Source organism: Equus quagga, chromosome 3, assembly GCF_021613505.1.
Source record: "Equus quagga isolate Etosha38 chromosome 3, UCLA_HA_Equagga_1.0, whole genome shotgun sequence".
Lineage (NCBI taxonomy): Eukaryota > Metazoa > Chordata > Mammalia > Perissodactyla > Equidae > Equus > Equus quagga.
Window position 1 is genome coordinate 123,716,902 of NC_060269.1, and position 21,724 is coordinate 123,738,625.

At 35.6% G+C, this 21,724-nt stretch overlaps 1 protein-coding gene across 1 annotated transcript in view; it reads right to left on the minus strand.

Annotated features, from left to right (window-relative positions):
- The window catches only part of LOC124237215 (ubiquitin-conjugating enzyme E2 K), a 66,513-nt gene that overhangs the window by 43,990 nt on the left and 799 nt on the right, over nucleotides 1–21,724 (minus strand). The gene's annotated exons all lie outside the window — the stretch shown is intronic.

A 21,724-nucleotide genomic window follows, 5' to 3' on the forward strand; every position in this document is an offset into this window, starting at 1 on the left:
AGAAGATACAAATGACTAAATAGCAGAAATGAAAGGGGCTGCCTCTACTAATCCCATAGACATTAAAAGGATACAGGAATATTACAAACAACTCTGTGCTCACAAATTTGATAACCGAGATGAAGTGGATGGATTCCTTGAAAGACACAATCTGCCAAAACTCACACAAAGACAAAGAGACTATCCCATTAGGATTCTATCTATTAAGGAAACAGAATCAATATTTAATAACTTTCCCCCCAAAAAAGCACCAGCCCCAGATGGTGTCAATGGTGAACTCTACCAAACATTTAAGGAAGAAATTATCCCAAGTCTTGACAGTATCTTTGAGGATAGAAGCAAAGGGAATACTTCCTAACTCATTCTATAAGGCCAGCATTACCCTAATACCAAAACCAGACAAACGACTGACAAGAAAAAAAAGACGATAGACTGTTATCAGCGTCTCTGATAAACAGCAAAAATCCTCAACAAAGTATTAGGAGATCAACTCCAACAACATACAAAAAGAATTATACACCACAACCAAGTGGGACTTATCCTAGGTATACAGGGTTGGTTCAACTTTCAAAAATCAATTAATGTAAGTCATCACATCAACAGGCTAAAAAAGAAAAACCACATAATCATATTAATAGATGCAGAAAAACTATTTTACAAAATCCAACACCCATTCACAATAAAAACTCTTGGTAAACTAGGAACAGAGTGCGACTTTTCCAACTTGATAAAAATATCTACAAAAAACCCGACAGCTAACATCAGAATGGTGAGAAACTCAAAGTTTTCTCACCAAGATCAGGTAGATGATAAGGATACCCCCCTCTTCTCTCTCCTTGTCAACAACATACTGAAAGTTCTATCTAATGCAATAAGACAAGAAAAGGAAATAAAAGCTGTACAGATAAGGAAGTTTTATTTTTTCCTTCCCTATCTGTACACATTTAAAAAATAGAACTGTCTTTGTTCACAGATGACATGACCAAAGCAGAAAATCTGAAAGGAGTGACAAAATAATTCCTGGAACTGATAAGCAATTATAGCAAGGTTGCAGAATACAAGGCTATTATACAGGTCAATCGCCTTCCTATATACCAACAGTGAACAAATGGAATTTGAAATTAAAAACACAATACCATTTACATTAGCACCAAAAAGAGAGAAATACTTAGGCATAAATTTAACAAAATAAGTATAAGAACTGTATGAGGAAAACTACAAAACTCTGATGAATATCAAAGAACTAAAAAAAAAATGGAGGCCTGACTACCCAACTTCAAGACTATAAAGCTACAGTAATCAAGACGATTTGGGGGGTGGACCCTGTGGCCAAGTGGCTGGGTTCCCGTGCTCGGCTTCGGCTGCCCAGGGTTTCGCTGGTTCAGATCTTGGGCGTGGACATGGCATTGCTTGTCAGGCCACGTTGAGGTGGAGTCCCACATGCCACAGCTAGAAGGACCCTCAGCTAAAATATACAACTATGCATCGAGGGGTTTGGGGAGAAAAAGAAAACATCTTTTTAAAAAAAAAGAGACAATTTGGTATTGGCCAAAGAATAGACTGATCAATGGAACAGAATAGACAGCCCAGAAATAGACCCATATAAATATAGTCAAATGATCTTTGACAAAGGAGCAAAGGCAATACAATGGAGCAAAAATAGTCTTTTCAACAAATAGTGCTGAGACAACTAGATTTATACATGCCAAAAAAAAAAAAAAAAAGAATGTAGACACAGACCTTACACCCTTCAGAAAAATTAACTCAAAACACATCACAGACCTAAATGTAAAATACAAAAGTATAAAATTCCTAGACGACAACACAGGGGAGAACCTAGATAACCTGGGGTATGGCTATGACTTTTTAAATATAACACCAAAGACACAATCCATGAAAGAACTAATTGATAAGTAAGACTTTATTAAAATAAAAAATTGTTCTGTGAAAGACAATGCCAAGAGAATGAAAACAAGCCAGACTGGGAGAAAATATCTGCAAAAGACATATCTGATAAAGGACTGCAATAAAAAATACACTGGAGGACTGGCACAGATGTTGGCTCAGGGCCAATCTTCCTCAAGTTTTAAAACACAACAGTAAGAAAACAACCCAATTAAAAGATGGGCCAAAGACCTTAACAGACACCTCACCAAAGAACATACAGAGATGGCAAATAAGCAGATGAAAAGATGCTCCACATCATATGATATTGGGGAAATGCAAACTAAAACAAGATACCAATATATACCTATGAGAATGGCCAAAATCTGGAAGACTGACAAGACCAAATGCTGACGAGGATGTGGAGCAACAGGAACTCTTGCTCACTGATGGTGGAAACACAAAATTATACAGCCACTTTGGAAGACAGTTTGGCAGTTTCTCATAAAACTAAACATACTCTTACCATACGATCCAGCAAGCACACTCCTTAGTATTTACTCAAAGGAGTCCAAAACTTATGTCCACAGAAAAATCTGTAAATGTATGTTTACAGCTGCTTTATTTATGACTGCCAAAACTTGGAAGCAACAAGATATCCTTCAGTAGGTGAATGGATGATAAATAAACCGTGGTACATCAAGACAATGGAATATTATCCAGCAATAAAAAATAGCTATCAAGCCATGAAGAGATAGTAATATGCATTTAAGTTTCCTCCCTAAGTGAAAGAAGCCGATCTGAAAAGGTTACATACTGTGTGAGTCTAAGTATATGACATTATGGAAAAGGAAAATATGGAGACAGTAAAAAGATCAGTTTGTGCCTCGGGTTGGGGGATGGTGAGTAGGCAGAGCATAGAGGACTTTTAGGGCAGTGAAAATACTCTATATGATACCATGATGATGAATACATGTCATTATACATTTGTCCAAATCTACAGAATAAACACCACCAAGAGGGAACCCTAAGGTAAGTTATAAACTTTGGGTGACTATGATGTATCAACGCAGGTGCATCAATTGTAATTAATCTACCTATATGCTGGTAGGGGATGTTGATAATGGGGGAGGCTATGTATGTGTGGGGGCAGGAAGTATGGGAAACCTCTCTACCCTCCTCTCAATTTTGTGGTAGACCTAAGACTGTTGTAAAAAAAAAAAAAAATCTTTTGGGGCCGGCTTGGTGGTGTAGTGGTTAGGTTTGTGCACTCCAATTTGGTGGCCTGAGGTTCGCAGGTTTGGAGCCTGGGCATGGACCTGTGCACCGCTCATCAAGCCACGCTGAGGCAGCATCCCACATGTAAAGTGGAGGAGGACTGGCACAGATGTTGGCTCAGGGCCAATCTTCCAAGTGTTCAGAAGAAAAAACAGGACATGGGGCTGGCCCCATGGCTGAGTGGTTGAGTTTGTGCACTCCCCTTCGGCAGCCCAGGGATTTGTCAGTTTGGATACTGCGCGCAGACCAGCTCATCAAGCCAGGCTGAGGCAGCGTCCCACAGTGCAGAACTAAAAGAAAGGATCTACAACTAGAATATATAACTATGTACTGGGGGACTTTGGGGAGAAGGAAAAAAACAGGACACCATATTTATACTATAATTATAACTACACAAAATAAATTTGAAGAATAAAAATTAGAAAGGAGATTATGAAAATGCAAGAAAGCTTTTGCATGTCTTTAAAACAACCGGAGAAATGTGAATACGGACGTTATTACATGACACCAAGGAGTTTTAGTGAATTTTGTTAGATGTAATAATGATGGTACTTTTGCATAAGAAAATATTTTTTAAGAGATTCACATGTACTGAGAATACAAAAGACATTTATATGTGAGGTTAAAGAGACAAGATATGATTTAACATTCCTGAGTAAAGAAAATGCCAAGATGAAAATTATCCTTTGGCCACTAAAATATTTTCAAGATCTGGAGGATCCGAAATTATTCACCAATCAATTACCATATCTAAAGACACAAGAGAGGCGTGAAATAAGTTTTTGAAGGACAAGTATATTACAATACTGACAACTACCTAATGATATTAATATATCTAAACAACTAAAAGTTTAATTACTTCAGAGAAATAAAATGCATTCTGTTAACATAAAGTTACCTTACAACTTGTTTTTATAGAAACAAAGAGTTTACGGGAAGAACAAAAATGAAGATAGGGGCCAGCCCCGTGGCTGAGTGGTTAAGTTCGCGCACGCTGCTTTGGTGGCCCAGGGTTTCGCCGGTTCAGATCCTGGGTGCAGACACAGCACTGCTCATCAGGCCACGCTGAGGTGGCGTCCCACATACCACAACTAGAAGGAACCACAACTAAAATATACAACTATGTACTGGGGGAATTAGGGGAGAAAAAGCAGGTAAAAAAAGAGGATTGGCAACAGCTGTTAGCTCAGGTGCCAATCTTTAAAAAAAAAAAAGAAGATAGAATGAAAGAAGCACAAAGTTACCAATTTCAACAATAAATTTACGTGTCACTGAACTCTTCAAATGTGTCACTACATATACTAAAAACAAAGTCAAGTAATCATTCCATACAAGGAATACACACTTAAGTCTAAAACACAAGAATTGGTAATAACTCAACAAGTCTGAGGAGAAGAATAGCTTTCATATTTCATATCTTCTAAAAAGCACTGATTTCATATCTTCTAAAAAAGCACTGAGAAACAACAAGCACATCAAAAATACTATAATACCTTGGCTAACATCAGAAAAACAAGCAGAAATACAAAAGGTAAACATAATTTTAACCAAAGACGTCAACATTTCTTTATAAAATGAACAAATAACCAATGAATTAATAAGTAATGTATTAATTAATACAACAGAAAAGCTTGCAGGTACACTAAGATAATTTAAAAGGACAGCCCATCAAACACTTCTTTTTTTTGAGGAAGATTAGCCCTGAACTAACATCTGCTGCCCATCCTCCTCTTTTTGCTGAGGAAGACTGGCCCTGAGCTAACATCTGTGTCCATCTTCCCCTACTTTATATGTGGGACGGCTACCACAGCATGGCCTGCCAAGTGGTGCCATGTCTGCACCCGGGATCCAAACCGGTGAACCCCAGACCACCAAAGCAGAACATGCAACGTGCACACTTAACCAATGCGCCACAGGGCCAGCCCCAAACATATACATTTTCGCAAAATAAGTGAGCATCTCCTAGGGGAATACAAAATTACTTTGTAAATAAAACGGGCAACAAAACATGTCCATACCATAGGGTAATTAAAAAAAAGAAGAGGGAAGTCAGTATATGGCCATATAAAAATACTCAAGTAATTTGTTCAGAAATAGCATAATAAAACATTACAAAATCAAAATTAAAAATTTATTTTTGATATATATTTTTAATTTTTATTAATCAAAGTTAATGACAATTTCCTGTCAAAATCTAAACGACTCTAGGGGCCGGCCCCGTGGCCGAGTGGTTAGGTTCATGTGCTCCCCTTCAGTGGCCCAGGGTTTCGCCGGTTTGGATCCTGGGCATGGACATGGCACCACTCATCAGGCCACGCTGAGGTGGCATCCCTCATGCCACAACTAGAAGGACCCACAACTAAAAAATAAATGCAACTATGTGCCGGGGGACTTTGGGGAGAAAAAGGAAAAATAAAAATCTTGAAAAAAAAAATCTAAATGATTCAAACTCATCTACTTACAAACTCATTGCATGCCAAAAGGCTGTTCTTAGATCTCTTTGTTCACAAGTTTTGTGATACTGCAAAAACTTTCCTTTACAACTACTATCATCACACAGAGCTAAAATACTTTTAGTGTGGCTGTTGTCTTGTTTGTATTTATGAAAATTCATAACCTGAAAGTTCCTATATTTTCTAAATATATAAATGCATAGAAAAAGTTGTTAAAGGTTCTCTCTGGAAGAGAGTATTAGGATTGAGAGGAGAAAGAAAAGGGTGGATGGGTGTCAAAAACTTTTACTCTGTATATTCCTATATTTGGAAATTTTTAACAATGAGACTCTGTATCCTTAAGTAATTTAAAACAACTTTTTTTTAATCTTCCAACTTCCTATATCACCTAAGAAAATTTAAGAAGGAATTTAAAAGGGTACAAAGTACTGAAAGCAAAAAAAAAGAAAGAATTAATTAATAAAACTAAAGAACTGAAACAAACAAAAGGTAAGAAAAGCAATGGAACCAGTGACCCACTGAAATAAAATTAAAGAAAATAAAATAGAAAAGTCATCATGGGCTCAACTGACAAAAAACAGAGAATAAGTAAATTAAAGGCAGGAAAAAGAAAATCTAAAAATGAGGTACATGGTACCCTCTATTTACTCCTCATTAAAAACAGATCATAAATAATAAATGTAATGTATTATGAGATTTGTGTGTGTGTGTGTGTGTGAGGAAGATTGGCCCTAAACTATTATCTGTTACCGACCTTCCTCTTTTTCACTTGAGGAAGATTCTTCCTGAGCTAACATCTGAGCCAGTCTTCCTCTACTTTGTATAAGGGACGCTGCCACAGCATGGCTTGATGAGTGGTGGGTAGGTCTGCACCCAGTATCCGAACCTGCAAACCCCAGGCTGCTGAAGCAGAGCTTGCAAACTCAACCACTCTGCCACCGGGCCAGCCCCCAGAGATTTTTTTAAAACACCTAAACTGACAAAAATTTTTAACATGAACACAACATTAAGACAGAAAAAGAAAAATCCACAAAAAATGTCTTTTAGCAATCACTCTCTAAAAAGCCACCTGGGGGGGCCCACCCTATGGCCAAGTAGTTAAAGTTCCGCACATTCCACTTCAGCAGCCCAGGGTTTGTGGGTTCCGATCCTAGGTGTGGATCTACTCCACTCATCAGCCATACTGTGGAAGCAGGCCACATACAAAGCAGAGGAAGACTGGCACAGATGTTAACTCAGGGCTAATCTTCCTCAAGTAAAAAAGAGGAGGATTGGCAACAGACGTTAGCTCACAGCAAATCTCCCTCACAAATAAATAAATAAATAAATAAGCCACCTCTTATATATCCCAACTTACAAAGAATAATTCCATACTGTTTCAAAACAATAAAAGGGATAGAATTATTATAAACACATTTTATAAGCAAATATGGCTTTGATTCCCCAAACTTACCCAGCACATTCTGAATAGAGGCTAGTCTCACTAAAAAGATACACAATTCTAAACAAAATTCTGGTTAACATACTATAACAAATCTAAACTATTCACTATGACCAAGAGGGGTTTATTTCAAGAATTTAAGAATGATTTAATTCTATAAAAACTTTTATCAAAATATATATTCGGAAATGTCTTAATTTGACAAATACAGGTCTTAATTTGACAAAGAACATGTATCTAAAATTGAGACAAAACTATATTTTCCTTAAAAAAGGAAAAAGATAAGAATATCGGCCATCACTGCTACCACTTAATCCTTCCACCTAAAGATAAACTTCTATAAAATCTAACAAAGACAAATGTATTTTTCATAAATGTTATTTTAACCACAAGAATTTCAAACAGGGATAAATCTCAAATTACTTCTAAACCTGAGGCTTGAAGTCCTCAGCATCCAGAACCGTAAGAAAATTAACTTCTACTGTTTATGCCACCCAGTCTGTGGTATTTTGTTATGGCAGCCTGGGCTGACTAAGACATCCACACACTGATAATGATAATAAAAGAGAAAGGGGAAAATCATCTGTCACCATTGGAGATGACTATTACACCAGTTGATGATAGAACGCTCTCCTGTTTAGGAGAATTCCAGCTAAGTAAATGTAAAGTTGACAATTAGGAAAATCAACTTTCTGCAACCCCTAATGAAATAACTGATTCAGGCAAGGATCATGGTGGATGATGATCTTTATTAGGTGAAAGGACGTTGGAGAATTTGAGAATAAGATACCAAAGTATTAACTCACAATTTACTTGCTAACTGCAAAAGGAATAAAACATACCTTTACCAAGAGATCTTGTAGCTCCCATCTTAATCAAGCAATTAAACACATGATCTAGCATAATTAACAGTGAAACAACCTGATATTTCACATCTATTAATAGGATTCAATATCAAGTCTACAACATCACACTTGGAGTATTTTTGCCAAAAATGTTTAACCTGAATCTAGTCAAAACCATACATCTAAACTTTCAGTTTATGAGAAATATAAGTCAGGCGCCGGCCCCATGGCTGAGTGGTTAAGTTCACGCACTCCACTTCAGCGGTCCAGGGTTTCACAGGTTTGAATCCTGGGTGCGGACATGGCAGTGCTCATCAAGCCATGCTGAGGCGGCGTCCCACATGTCACAACTGGAAGGACTCACAACTAAAAATGCACAACTATGTACCGGGGGGCTTTGGGGAGAAAAAGGAAAAACAAAATCTTAGGGAAAAAAAAGAAATATAAGTTAAAGCACTACTATGAGGAATTCTCTAGGATTTTCGGCACTAATGAGACAGTGAGGAAAAAAAGAAGGGCGGGTGTGAGAGAACCACTGTAACTTTCAAAAGACTAAAAATTACATTTATATGCAATTTGTAAACCTTAAGTGGAGCCTGCTTTGAAAAAAGAAAACAAAAGAAAAAAGCTATAAAAGACATTTTTAGTTAACTGGAGAAATATGTGTATTAGACATTAAGGAATTAACAATTTTCTTAGGTAGGATAATCATACATAGGTTATGTAAAAGAATGTTATCTTTAGGAGAAGGATGCCCAAGATTTTCATAGTGAATTACTTTTATAATAGCAATATTAACAATTACTGAATGTAGGTAGTAGAGACACAAGTATACTGTTCTTTCAACTTTTCCTTTGAAAACTTTCTGAAAAAATTAAATAAAAGGAACAGATAAAATGGGACAGTTAATTTTTTTATTTGACTTTCTTTTAAAAAAAAACCCCAGTGGCCTAGTGGTTAAGTTCAGTATACTCCACTTTGGCGGCCTGGGTTCAGTTCCCGGGCATAGACCTACACGACTCGTCTGTCAGTGGCCATGCTTGGCAGCAGCTCACATACAAAAAGAGGAAAATTGGCAGCAGATGTTAGCTCAGGGCGAATCTTCCTCAGCAAAAAAAAAAAAAAAGAAGAAGAAGAAGATTGTATTAGTGGTGAAAATATGATGAAACAGGCTGTCTCATGCAGTGCCACTGCTAGAGTAATTTCCAACAACCTTTCTAGAAAGCACTTTGATCACAAGAACATGAAAAGTTCAGACACTATGACCCATAACTTTTTTCCAGAAATCTATCTTAAAGAAATAAACTCAGATAAAAATTATTATGTAAAGATAATTCCAATCAGTATATATGTAGTGGGGAAAAAACAGAAACTTACAAGTGTTCAACAAAAGAATGGTTTAGTCAGGTAATACTAAATATTAAATATATAAATACTACTTAATTTAATTTTAATATTTAAAAGAACTTTAAAAGAATATTTAATGCCATGAAGAAAACACAAGCTATATTAAGAGAAAAAAGATACAAAACCGTATACATACTAAGATCTTTATTTGGTAAAAAGAAAAAAGAATGCTAATATCAAAAGCTATCTGTGGTTGATGAGAGAACGTTGCTTACATTTGTCATCTTTGCACATTTCTTCCAAATTTTCATAGAAGACCAAGAAGACAAGAACTGTCTGTGTTCCTGATAAACAGTAGTAGTAAGCTCTTATCCCCATGGTTATACCCTTGATTTTGTCATTACTCAAAACTGCACCTTTTCCGAAATCCATTTCCAGTTTCTCAGATTCTCAACTTCCTCAGATTAAATTCACTTTAGTACTCCAAACCCAGCTGTTAGCTGGCTTCATCGAAACATCAACACTTTTCTTCATTATCAATCACCTCTAACGACCTCACTTCCCTCCTTAACCAGTTTAGATTCCACGTGCATTCATTATAATCACTCCCTTGCAAATACTCTTGACAACTTTGATGCTTTTCTTCCTTCAATGTACTCACATGGCAAAGCCCCAATGCTAAACTCATTCCCCAATTAACTAAAAAAAAAAATCTATCTTCCTGTGTCTGGCCCAAGCAACATTGCTGGGGAAAAAACACAACCATCACTAATTGGTCTCACGTTCAAGTGAAGACAACAAATCCCAAATGGAAACAGCATTACCCTAAGTGTCTCTGCTCCTATTAAAGATTAATCCTTCTACTTACACTAGGAATACCACCCCTCTGTTCTTCCCAAGGACTTTGGACCTTCAACTCCACCTCTCTCTAGCATAATCAATTTTTCCCATCCATCAACACACAAACGTACTCTAATACCCAACAGAAAATTTTAAAAAGATCTCTGAAGCCATTTTCTTTTCCAGCTCCCCCTCTTCTCTATTCCTCTATCAAAGCACAATTCCTTTAAAAAGTTGACCATAGTTGCCAGTTCCTCACCTAACTTCCTTTTAGCAACCCACTTGAATCAAACAATCATCTTCACCATTTCAGTGAAAATATTCTAGTCAAGGTCACTAATGATTACCACACTGCAAGTTCAATGGTCATTTCTTTCATTCAGCAGCATGACAAAGTTGACCACTTTCTCTTCTTGGAACTCGTCTTCTCTTGGCTTCAATGACACCACACTCTCCTTGTTTTCCTAATAGATCACTAATAGCTCCCTCTCCTTATCCTTTGCTGGTTCTCATCTGCTCAACTTTAAAATGTGCTAGGGACTCAGGACTTTGCCCTAGGCCCCCTCCTTTTCAAACCAAACTCTCCTAGAGCTAAGTCACTCAGTCTAAACTTTAAATAGACATTCTATGATGCCCAAATCTCTCTCCACATCTGAACTCCAGACTCACAATATTTAATTGTTTATTTCCCCACCTTAAAACCTAACAAGAACAAAGGAAAACTCTTAATCTTCCTTGACATCCCCAATGTGCTCCTCCTGCTCTTTCCCACCTCAGAAATTAGCACCACCATCTAACTAGTTGCTAAAGACAAAAATCTAAATGTTTTTTCCAGCTTTTTCACTTTTCCTCTGTACCATCAGCAGGCTTTGGTGACTCCACCTTCAAAACATATTAAAAAAACTTCTACTTCTCTTCAGTCCCCTATTCAATCCTAACCCCAAACTATAATCATCTATTGCCTAGGCTATCTAGAAAGGCTTCCCAAATGATCTTCCTGAATTCATTCCTACCTCCCCACTGCCACACGGCAAGCTGCCTAACCAATTTCCCTTCTCTTTCTTCCTTACTAACAAAATCCTGATTTTAATTGGGGAACAATGTGCTCAGCTATAAAATACATTTCCTAGCCACCCTTAAACCAAGCACAGATTATGACAATCCTGGATAAAAAAATAAAAACAGAGCTCACTGAATGAGGCTTCTCAGAAAGTTCTGTAAAGGGAGCGAACTCAGTTGGCATGTGCCTTATGCCTTTCCCTTTCTGAAATTCAGACATGTTGTCTGGACCTCTAATAGCCATTTTGAGAATTTAAGGACAAGGGTCAAACTCTTAAGAACGGCAAATTGAAAGAAGTAGTCTATTAACATTGTAAAGCTGCTACCCAAGCAAATCTGGGATACTGCCCGTCAGACTTTTCCCATTTGTTTAAACCCCCACTACCATTTCTTTTGGTACGTCCAGCCAAACTCAACCCCTAACTTCTAAATTCTCTTCCCTTACATCTTCAATCTCAATTCATTCTCTAAACAACATCCAAAGTGGTCTTTTAAAAACAAAAATTTTGTCCTTTGCTTTCAACCCTCAAGTGGCTTCCAGAGTAATTTAAAATCCAAGCTCCTTACTTTGGACTTAGGAAGTTTTATGTGGTTGGCTCCTGCTTAGATCTCCAACTTCATCCTGCAGCATTCTCCCCCTTTACCCACAATACTCCAGCCACAATAACCTACTTTTGGTTGTTTAAACATAGCAAATTCATTCCTACTTTAGGGCCTTTACATTAACTGTTTCTTCTAATCTGGAATGTTCTTCCTCTATAGAGATGGCTTTATCATTCAGATCTCAATTTAAGTCTAAAATCCTAGGAAAGGCCTTTTCTGAACACTCAGTCAAAAACAACCAATTATTTTCATGTGTACAATATTATTCTGTTTCTCTGCATTGCATTTATCACTTGTTTGTCTGTCTTCCCTTGCCCCAACTCATCATTATATCCCCAGCACATATCATGGTGCCTAGCATAGAAGGAGCCCTCAACCATTTGTTAAATAAATTAAAGAGCCCTTGGTACTGATGATACAAAGATGGATGAACCATGATGCCTACTCTTGAGGAGCTCAGATCTAGTAGGGAAAAACAGCTTCAAATGACTAAAAAATATTAAAAATTACAGATTTGGGTTTACAGTTACATGGGAATTATATTCAAAGCTCTTATATGTACAAAGAAAAAACAATGGATGGAAATAACAAAATTAAGATGTATCTCTGTATATTTGAAATATTTCATAGACAAAAATATTTTAAAGAAAAAAATTATCCCTGAGGGTGGGATTACAGATAATTTTTACTTTAATATAGTTTCCTGTATTCTCCAAAATTCAATAGTAAGTGAACATGTTACTTTTATTTTTCTAATTTTTTTAAAGATTAGCACCTGAGCTAACATCTGTTGCCAATCTTTTTTTTTTCCTCCTTCTCCCCAAAGAACCCCAGTACATAGTTGTATATTCTAGTTGTAGATTCTTCTGGGTGTGCTACGTGGGACGCCGCCTCAGCATGGCCTGATGAGCGGTGCCATGTCCGTGCCCAGGATCCACACTGGCGAAACCCCAGCCCACTGAAGCAAAGCATGCGAACTTAACCACTCGGCCATGGGGCCGGCCCCCATTTCTAACTTTTATATTCACAGAAATTGGCTATTTATTTAAAAAGGAAAAGCAATTAAATGGTTCTACATTCTTGACTATATAATGATTACTAGCTTTCTATTTGCATCTAAGAGTTGATCATCCTAATGTATGACTGACTAAATTCCAATTTATCAACCCAAGAATCAGTTTAAGGGTTATCCCCAAGGAACTCTTTCCCTCAGGTTAGGTTACTCCACCCCCACAGTTCTTACTTAAAGTCAACACACGCATATAATTAGCCGTTCAATGTCTCACTGCCTTACCAGATCATAATTTATTTTATAACAGCACAGACCATGTCTATCTTATTAACAACACAGGTGGCATTCAATAAATATTTGTTGAATAAATTAAGAAAAATATAGAATTAAACTAAATAGTTAAACCATAGGGATCCAGATGACGTCACATATAATATTAAACAGACGCCTCTTGAGATCTTGAAAGGGGAAAACTACAAAATAAACCAAAAGGAGTCCCTTCCCACCATCTTATTTCCCAGTTTTTGGCTTGGACATTATATTCATCCCAACTGAGGACTTGACTGATTTATCAACACCTACATGGAACAAGAACACCAACTTCACATGGAGCCTACCTTTATCAACACATTCAACTCTTCCTAGTCCCAGAAGCAGGACAAAAGGTATTACTGTCATAGTGGTTGGAGGTGAGCTCCCTGGAGCTTAAGAAAATCCTTAAACTCATTCAGGAAGACAAGTGCCTCTCGCTTGCCAATCAATGTGCTAAGCAATGGAGAACTGAAAATCAGTAAAATAGGTCTCTACCCTCACTTACAGTTCCTATGGACAGATGGAGATAAAGCACCTAAGTAAACCCTAAGGATATAATCAAAGTATGGTCAAGCCCACAGATATAAAAAAATGTCTGACATATATAACCACCTAAAATCTCATCCAAACACCCGATGACCTAGTAATACCACTTTCAGATATACACCCAAAATCCTTCACATGTGCACCAGCAAGAAACTGAAGCAATCAAATGCCCAATAGACAAATGCATAAACTGCAATATATTTTATATAAATTTTTTTTAATGAAGTAACTACTACAGAATGATTTAAGAAAAACGAAGCACAAATGTTTTATTATCACTGCTGATACAATATGGTAGAGATAAAAGCCTGCGCACAGAAGTTAAGGAATGAATTAACTTTTAAGAACCAAATATAGAAGAATATCTTTATGATAATCAAAAAGCACACCATACAGGAAAAGATAAAAAAATGTGGCTACTTTAAGATTAAACTTCAGCAAGACAAAAGATATGACAAAGTTAAATTAAATAAGCAAGTCGTAAAAGAACAAACAATGTATAATAGAGTAGTCAAATTGAGAGACAGAAAGTAGAATGATGATTGACAGGAGCTGGGCATGGGAGAAGTACGGAGTTAGTGTTTATAGGTTTTACAAGATGAAAAGAGTTTTACAAGACGAAAAGAGTTCTAGAGATAGATGGTGGTAATGGTTACAAAACAATGTGAATGTACTTAATGTCACTGAAATTGTACACTTAAAAATATACAACACGGTAAGTTTTATGGTATGTGTATTTTACCACAATTTCAAAAAAAGAGCATAAAATAAGACAAAGTTAAAAATCAAGCCACATAACGTAAGCAGACAAAATTATGTAAATACATAAAGAATTCCTATAAATCAATAAGAAAAATACAAACCATCCAAATTTTTAAAAGTGGGTAAGGAATGCAAACACTAAATTCACAAAAGAAAGCCTAATGGCCAATAAACACAAAAATATGCTTAATATCTCCACTGACCAGGGAAATAAAAATTAAATAAGCTACCATTTCACATCCATCAGACTGACAAACATCTAAGTCTTACAAACATCAGGTCACTAGAACTCTTAAACACTGCTACTGGAAGTGTAAACTGATACAATCATCAGGAGAACAATGAAGCAATGTCCAGTCATGCAGAAGATGCAAACACACTCAGAAACTACAATTCCACTTCCTAGAAAAACTCTTATGTGCCCAAGAAAACATTCATAATAAATGTTCAATGCATCCTTTTTTTATAATAGCTAAAAGTTGAAACTACATACCATCAGTAGGATGAATTAAAAAAACCTGTGACATGGAATACTATATAGTTTAAATTAAAGAAATAGAGCAATACGCATGGTCACAATGCATAAATCTCAATAAAACAATGCTGAGAAGAAAAGTTGCAGGAGATGTAGAATATTATAATCATCTATGAAGTTTTTTAAATAAAGTTTTAAAACACTGCAAAGTGTTTTAACACTCAAAATACTATGTTTATGTTTATCAATGGTAAAACCAAAAATATGAATGAGAAGGATATATACCAACTTCAGCATAGTGGTTACTTCCAAGAAAGGAGGAGAAGAGAAAAGGGAAAAGTTGCAAAGTGAGCTTTGTCTGTATGTTTTGTTTTATTTCTTGGGGGAAGGGAGTGGGTGTGGGGGGAGAGGACTTAACCCAGTATGAGAGGGGTAAGATCTGTTAAATCTGGACCATGGATATAAAGGTGCTCCTATATTATTTTCTAAACTAAGTGTAAAATATTTCATAATTTTCAAAAAAATATTTAAAAATAACGAACAGGAAGCAAGCAGCAGATATAATTGTACACTATTCTTTCCATCATGATCTGTAAATGTTTTGGAGTCAAGAGACCTAGTTTCAAACTCCTCTTCCATCAACAAGTTACTTGATATGAGAAAAAAAGTTAATTTCTTCAGAGTTGCAACTTTCTAATCTGTAATAAAATAGAATAACATCAATCTCATAAGGCTGCCATATATATAAAATGTCAGTAGGCATTCAACTATAGGTAATTAATACTTTAAATTTGCCATAGAAGCAAAGAACTAAAGAGAGGAAAAGCACACAGTTTTGAATGAAATGAAGTTCATTTCTCACCTTTTCAGAATTACATAAATGAACACCATGGATGTCAGATGGATGTGACCCACGACTTTCTAGCTTCCAAGATACAATTTTAAAATAAATTTTACAAGGGGATTTAAGATTACTTTACATGTCATAGGATTAGAATCTGGATTCCTTGGTCCAGTTCAAGGAGATCACAGCCATTTCAAGAAATCCAAAATAACCCATAACTCTATTATTATCTGAAAGGCTTCCAAATAATTTACTTTTTTCACTTAGAAAGGTCACATTTTAACACAAACTTTTCTCCAACTTATCTTTGTCTCCTAAAGAAATGATTAACCAACACCTTGAGAACAAGGCCCACATGTCTTCTTTTGTATTCCCTTTGGCCACCAGTCCCATGGGTTGTTTGCACACAGATGACAAAGAAACATCATCAGAAGCACTAAAGCCCCTCATCTTACGTCTTTTCTTCAGGCAAATTCACACATAGCTATCACTAAACCACTGAAGGAAACCTTTAGGATTCAAGAACAATAAGCAGAATATGAAAGTGTAGTTAATTTTGATATCCTAACAGCTATACATTTACTAAATGTTTAATAGGTCCCAGGCATTGCTCTAAGTACTGTAAAGAGTCTCTTAATCTTCTACATTTTCAGATAAGAAAACTGAGATAGAGTCAGTGCTGCAGGTGTTAAACAGAAAAAAGCCAGTACTCAAAGCAAATCTAATTGCCAAGTCCACATTCTTAATCACTAAGTTACTGTACTATGCTTAAGGAGTTAAATATCTCTGCCTCCTGGTAAATTTAAGTTCTCACACCAAGAAAGAAAAGCAAAATACCACTTAAAAACAACAATCAACATTAAACTGTCACAAATTGTACTTAAAAGTTTTATTAGCATTCAGCTTTTATAGTATCATTTATGAGAAAGATAGCCCCATAACGCAACCATATATAATGGTTGGAGAGTCCAGGAATGCAAAAAGCCTGGGTTCATCATTAACCAGATCTGTGTCACTGAGCAACAACTAATCTCTCCAGGCCTCAGTTTCTTGATTTTTAAGATGAGGAGTTTGGCCTAGATCTAAGGTCTCTTTCAACTCTAATATTCAATGCATTTTAACACATTTTCTAAAACATTATTAATTCACTTTGTGAACAAAGATTTTTATGTTTTTTGTTTTTGTTTTTTGAGGAAGATTAGCCCTGAGCTAACATTCTGCCACCAATCCTCTTTTTGCTGAGGAAGACTGGCCCTCAGCTAACATCGGTGCCCATCTTCCTCTACATTATATGTGAGACACCTGCCACAGCATGGCTTGATACACAGTGTGTAGGTACACGCCTGGGATCTGAACGGATGAACCCCAGGCCACTGAAGCAGAGTGGACAAACTTAACCACTATGCCACTGGGCTGGCCCTGAACAAAGATTTTGAAGGAATCTTTTGAAAACTTTCAAAATTAAAAAAATCATATATTATATACTCCTATGGCAATTCTTTTACTCAAATATACTCAAAGCTAATCTGTGCTTTAGAAGTAAGGAAAGTGACGGGAAAGGGGTGAGTTAGGTGGTGTCTATGGTTTTGGTAATACTGTTTCTTGATATGGGTGCTGGTCATACTTTATTGTATGTACATTTTACTTTGATATGAAAAAAGGTATTTATTCCCAAAGATAGTGAAGAAACTTAGAAAGCTGCTCTAACTCCACAACTATGTATGTGTATATCAGAGCTGTGCAACCTTTCTGTTCTAAATATGTAAATGTGTTTCTTGCCCAATTTTATCAATAATCTCTGATCCCTGGTTCCAATTCGGGTGCCTACGGAAGAGATCATTCACTTATAAATTACAGTATTCCTTAATTCTTTTGGAATTGTCTTCTGAAATTTGAGGTCAGTCTTAACTTTCCTTTGGAACACAGCTCAAGAACCTCCCTCCATACACATACCCTCAGAACTCCTACAGCATTTACTCTCTGCATCTGACATTTTTATCTCTCTCCAAACAGGTAAGTCTTTTCACGCTATGGTTAATACGTTCAATAACTGTTGTTAACATATTTACCGGAAAATAAGAATATATGTACTTTACAAAGCATGACATGCCAGGGGATCCCAGATGTGTCTAAATCTATGCCTGATGGACAGAGAGCAGTGTCTTTATAATAGTAAAACAAGAAATGCACCTCTTACACTATTACTTGGACAGGTTTTGATATTTTTCCCCCTCAATCTATAAGCTTTCCTTGCTCAACCCACACCCAGAACCCCATAAGGCACACTACTTAAATAAGTTACACAGAACTATAACTTACGTAACTGTAAAAACAAGCCACTTAAAAACTGTTAAAAAACTGTTCAAATTCTGGTTATATCAGTTTTTAGCAGGCAATTTCATCACCTTTTTCTTTAAACCAAAAAGGATAAGGTTTAAAAGAAAAAGATAAACAGTGGTTTATAAAGGGGAAACAAAGTCTTAAAAACAAAACCAGAACTTTCAAAGCTAGTAGTAGCCATGCTATATAATTTTTGTACCTTTACTGTCCATTCACCTTTGAGATAAATTATACTATACATCTTACATAGTTAATAGTCTTAAACGTTCTTCTAGTGAGTTTCGTCTACAGCAGTGGTTCTCAACATTTGGTTAAGTCTGAAGACATTTTTAGTTGATACAACTGGCAGGGAGAGTAAGGAGGTGAGGAGAGGGTGGGCTGTGCTACTGGCATCTAGTGATAGAAGTCAGGGTTACTGCTAAACATCCTACAATGCACAGGAGAGCCACTTATAACAAAGAATTCATTATCTGCCCAAAATGTCAATAGTGCCAAGGCTGAAAAATCATGGTCTACAGAAATCAAGAGACTATCTTCTAAAGATTTGCAACTAGTTCTACAAAGAATAATCTAGATCAAGCTTAATCAAATATATTAAATTTAAAATGACAATAGATACAAAAATCCACCTAAATGCTTAAGGAAAACTTACACAATAGCAGTTTTCATAAAACCAATTTGTTAATGCCATGGATTTAAATACTCCCTATGAGAATCCTAGAAAATGTTAGCAAAGTGCAGCTACAATATGAAAAAACTACAGGTACCACATAGAACAAGAACAAGCAAGAGTCTGTACACTGATTTAATGATATTTTAATTCATTGAGCTTTAAATTTAAAAATATTTTACATATTGAAATGCAAGTAAATATTTAAGTTAATTACAGGTAATAATTATTTTAATGTTTAAACTAACAAATTAGTTGTGTTTAAATCCTTTAACCAGCAATACAAACCAGGCTCAAATATTTTGAAACAATTAAAACCATGCCTATCCTTGGCAAGTCATAACAGTGTGGTACAACATAACCACAAGCAAACTTAGATCCAAATCCAAAACTATATATTTGTAGAGAAATAATTTAACTTCTGTGAATCTCAATTTCCCCATCTAAGAAATAAGAAATTTAATTCAAAGACCTGTTCTTGAGAATTAGCAATACTGTATAAACAAATGGTACTGAGAACCACTCTACAAACAGTTGTTAGTCAACAGCAGTAATAATTAATACTAGTAAATAATAGAACCCATGAATACAGATTATGGTTTTATTATATCCTCCCAATCAATTCACTTATGTAATTCAACTCAGAAAAGAACTAGGAAATCTACTTTAAATCAATTTTCCTTTCCTAGCAACTTTGAAACATTACTTAAAATTCACACTCAGATTTAAAAATTATTATCTGACAGATATAGAACAGATTTCCCAAGACAGTCTCAAGGAAAAAACGGCCAAGATGGGGCCTCACTTATGATTTTGAGTAAATAACATATTCACATGATTCAAAATTCAAAAGGGATCTTTTGATGCCTGTTGCCCTGGACACCCTAACTTCCTACCAGAAGCAACCAATTTTACCAATTTCTCACTAAATTTTTCACCTATACAAATACACGTATTTCCCCACTTCTGACACAAATGGCGGCCTCCTCCACACTATTCTGTACCTTACTTCTCACATCTGATTTATCTTGAAGCTATATTTTAATTAACTCCACACTCCCAGAACGGCTACTTCTAACTTCTTAGGCTAGAATTCAGCAAATATCAGCTATCTTTACAAAGGCACTTAAAAGGCCAAAAAAAAAAGTCCATAAATCAACCAGTATTCTTAGTAAACACAAGCGTACGAAATAAACTTTGGTAAACTGGAGATTTACATAGGTGACATGATGAAATACCTGATTACTTGACCAGCCACTCAAAACACTGCATTTACACACTTAAAAAGAAAACACATGGACTGTACTACAAGTCCTTCAATGAGTTGAAAATAATAAACATAATCCACTTATAGAACCTGGCCTCCTAAAACAGCGATGAAATAAAATATTGGCGAAAATAAAGGTATTTACTGATTATATCCCAAGATTAAATTATCTGATCCATTCCTAAATGTTCTTTGCAACTTACTTTCTGGAAGAAGTTTCCTTCCAGATTTATAAAGGTACTGTTCTTAAAATAATTTGTTTGCGTTTCCTCTTTCTTCCTCTAAAAAACACTGACACTTGAAACAAGGCTTCATCATCTCTCGCATATTAAAAGCAGTATTATTTTAACAATATGCATTAGTAGAGCAATACAAGATATCTCTTAAGCTTCAAATTAAGTTATAAGAATATCATGGTGAAAAGCCACCTGACAAAAAGCAGAGACCATATGAATTACAAGAACAGTAACTTACCACTTTTAAGAATAGAAAATAAGGCATTAGAAGTCTTATTTTAAGTTTTGGGCTTGTATAACCATATTATAGAAGAAATGTTTTAGTCTCTTGGTAACAATATGAGCTGCAATGTCTCATTAAGAATCTATATGTCAACTATCCTGGAATATATTGTCTTATTAAATAAAAAGTTAGAATTATTGTTTCACTGTTTATCAGTACAGACATTTATGACTATTTCTGCACTGTATCACAAAAATACAAAGTCATCCTTCCATTCAGAGTTTTGGCACTTGAACAAATACACAACTCAGAGTTCATACACATGCTCTGTAAAACCGATCACTACTTACATACTACTACATTCAATAAATCTGTTAGTATTTGTCACTTTTTAACATTTTTAAAGAATTATTCTAATTAGAAAGATACATAATCACTGTGGATTCAGTGGCACAAATAAAGCTCAAGTGCTATCAGACTTACGTCAATTACTCATGACATACTTAGAATGTTGAATTTCACAAATCACTAAGATTATCAAAGCACCAACATAACAGAAAAATACAAATAGCAATGATAACATTCAATAATGGTATGTGACATCTTAAAAAAAATAACCTTTTCAGTACTACTTTTTAATCTTTGTTAAATCCAAGGAGGAAAAACAACCTAGCATTCTTGTTGATTTCGGTATGAAAAACTTTACGGATACTTCCACAGTTTTGAATCAAATTACTAGAACATTTTGAATATCTTATATAAATAAGACGTGGTCAACACTAGAGTATTTAAATACTGCAGGACTCAAGAGCAGCTTGAGACAAAATATTTTTTAACCATTTCAAATACGGTACTTTGGGATAAACCTACTCACTTAATAAAAAAATATAACAATGTATTAATCTGGTGAAACCCCATGTTTTTAATAGGGCTGTTTTTCAAAAGTAAGAATCAAGTTAACTAGGAGGGACATCATAATGAAGTTTCATGGTACAACACAACAGAGTCACAGAGGCATTGTCTTAGGAAAGACTCTCAGATCTGTAACTTGTAAACAACATTCTGAAACAAGCTACTCACAAACTCTATTATTTTTTCCTAGCTAAAAATATTTAAACGTCTTTAACACATCAAACTACTTGCCTTTACCCAGTCAAAAAGCTCTAGATGTCAAGAGAAAAGAGGCCTAGGAATGGGCGTAAAGTGAAAATGAAATAATGGTCTAATTTGGAATTAATTTCCTATGCCAGGTGAAAATTCCCTTAACCACCACCCAAATAAGATAGC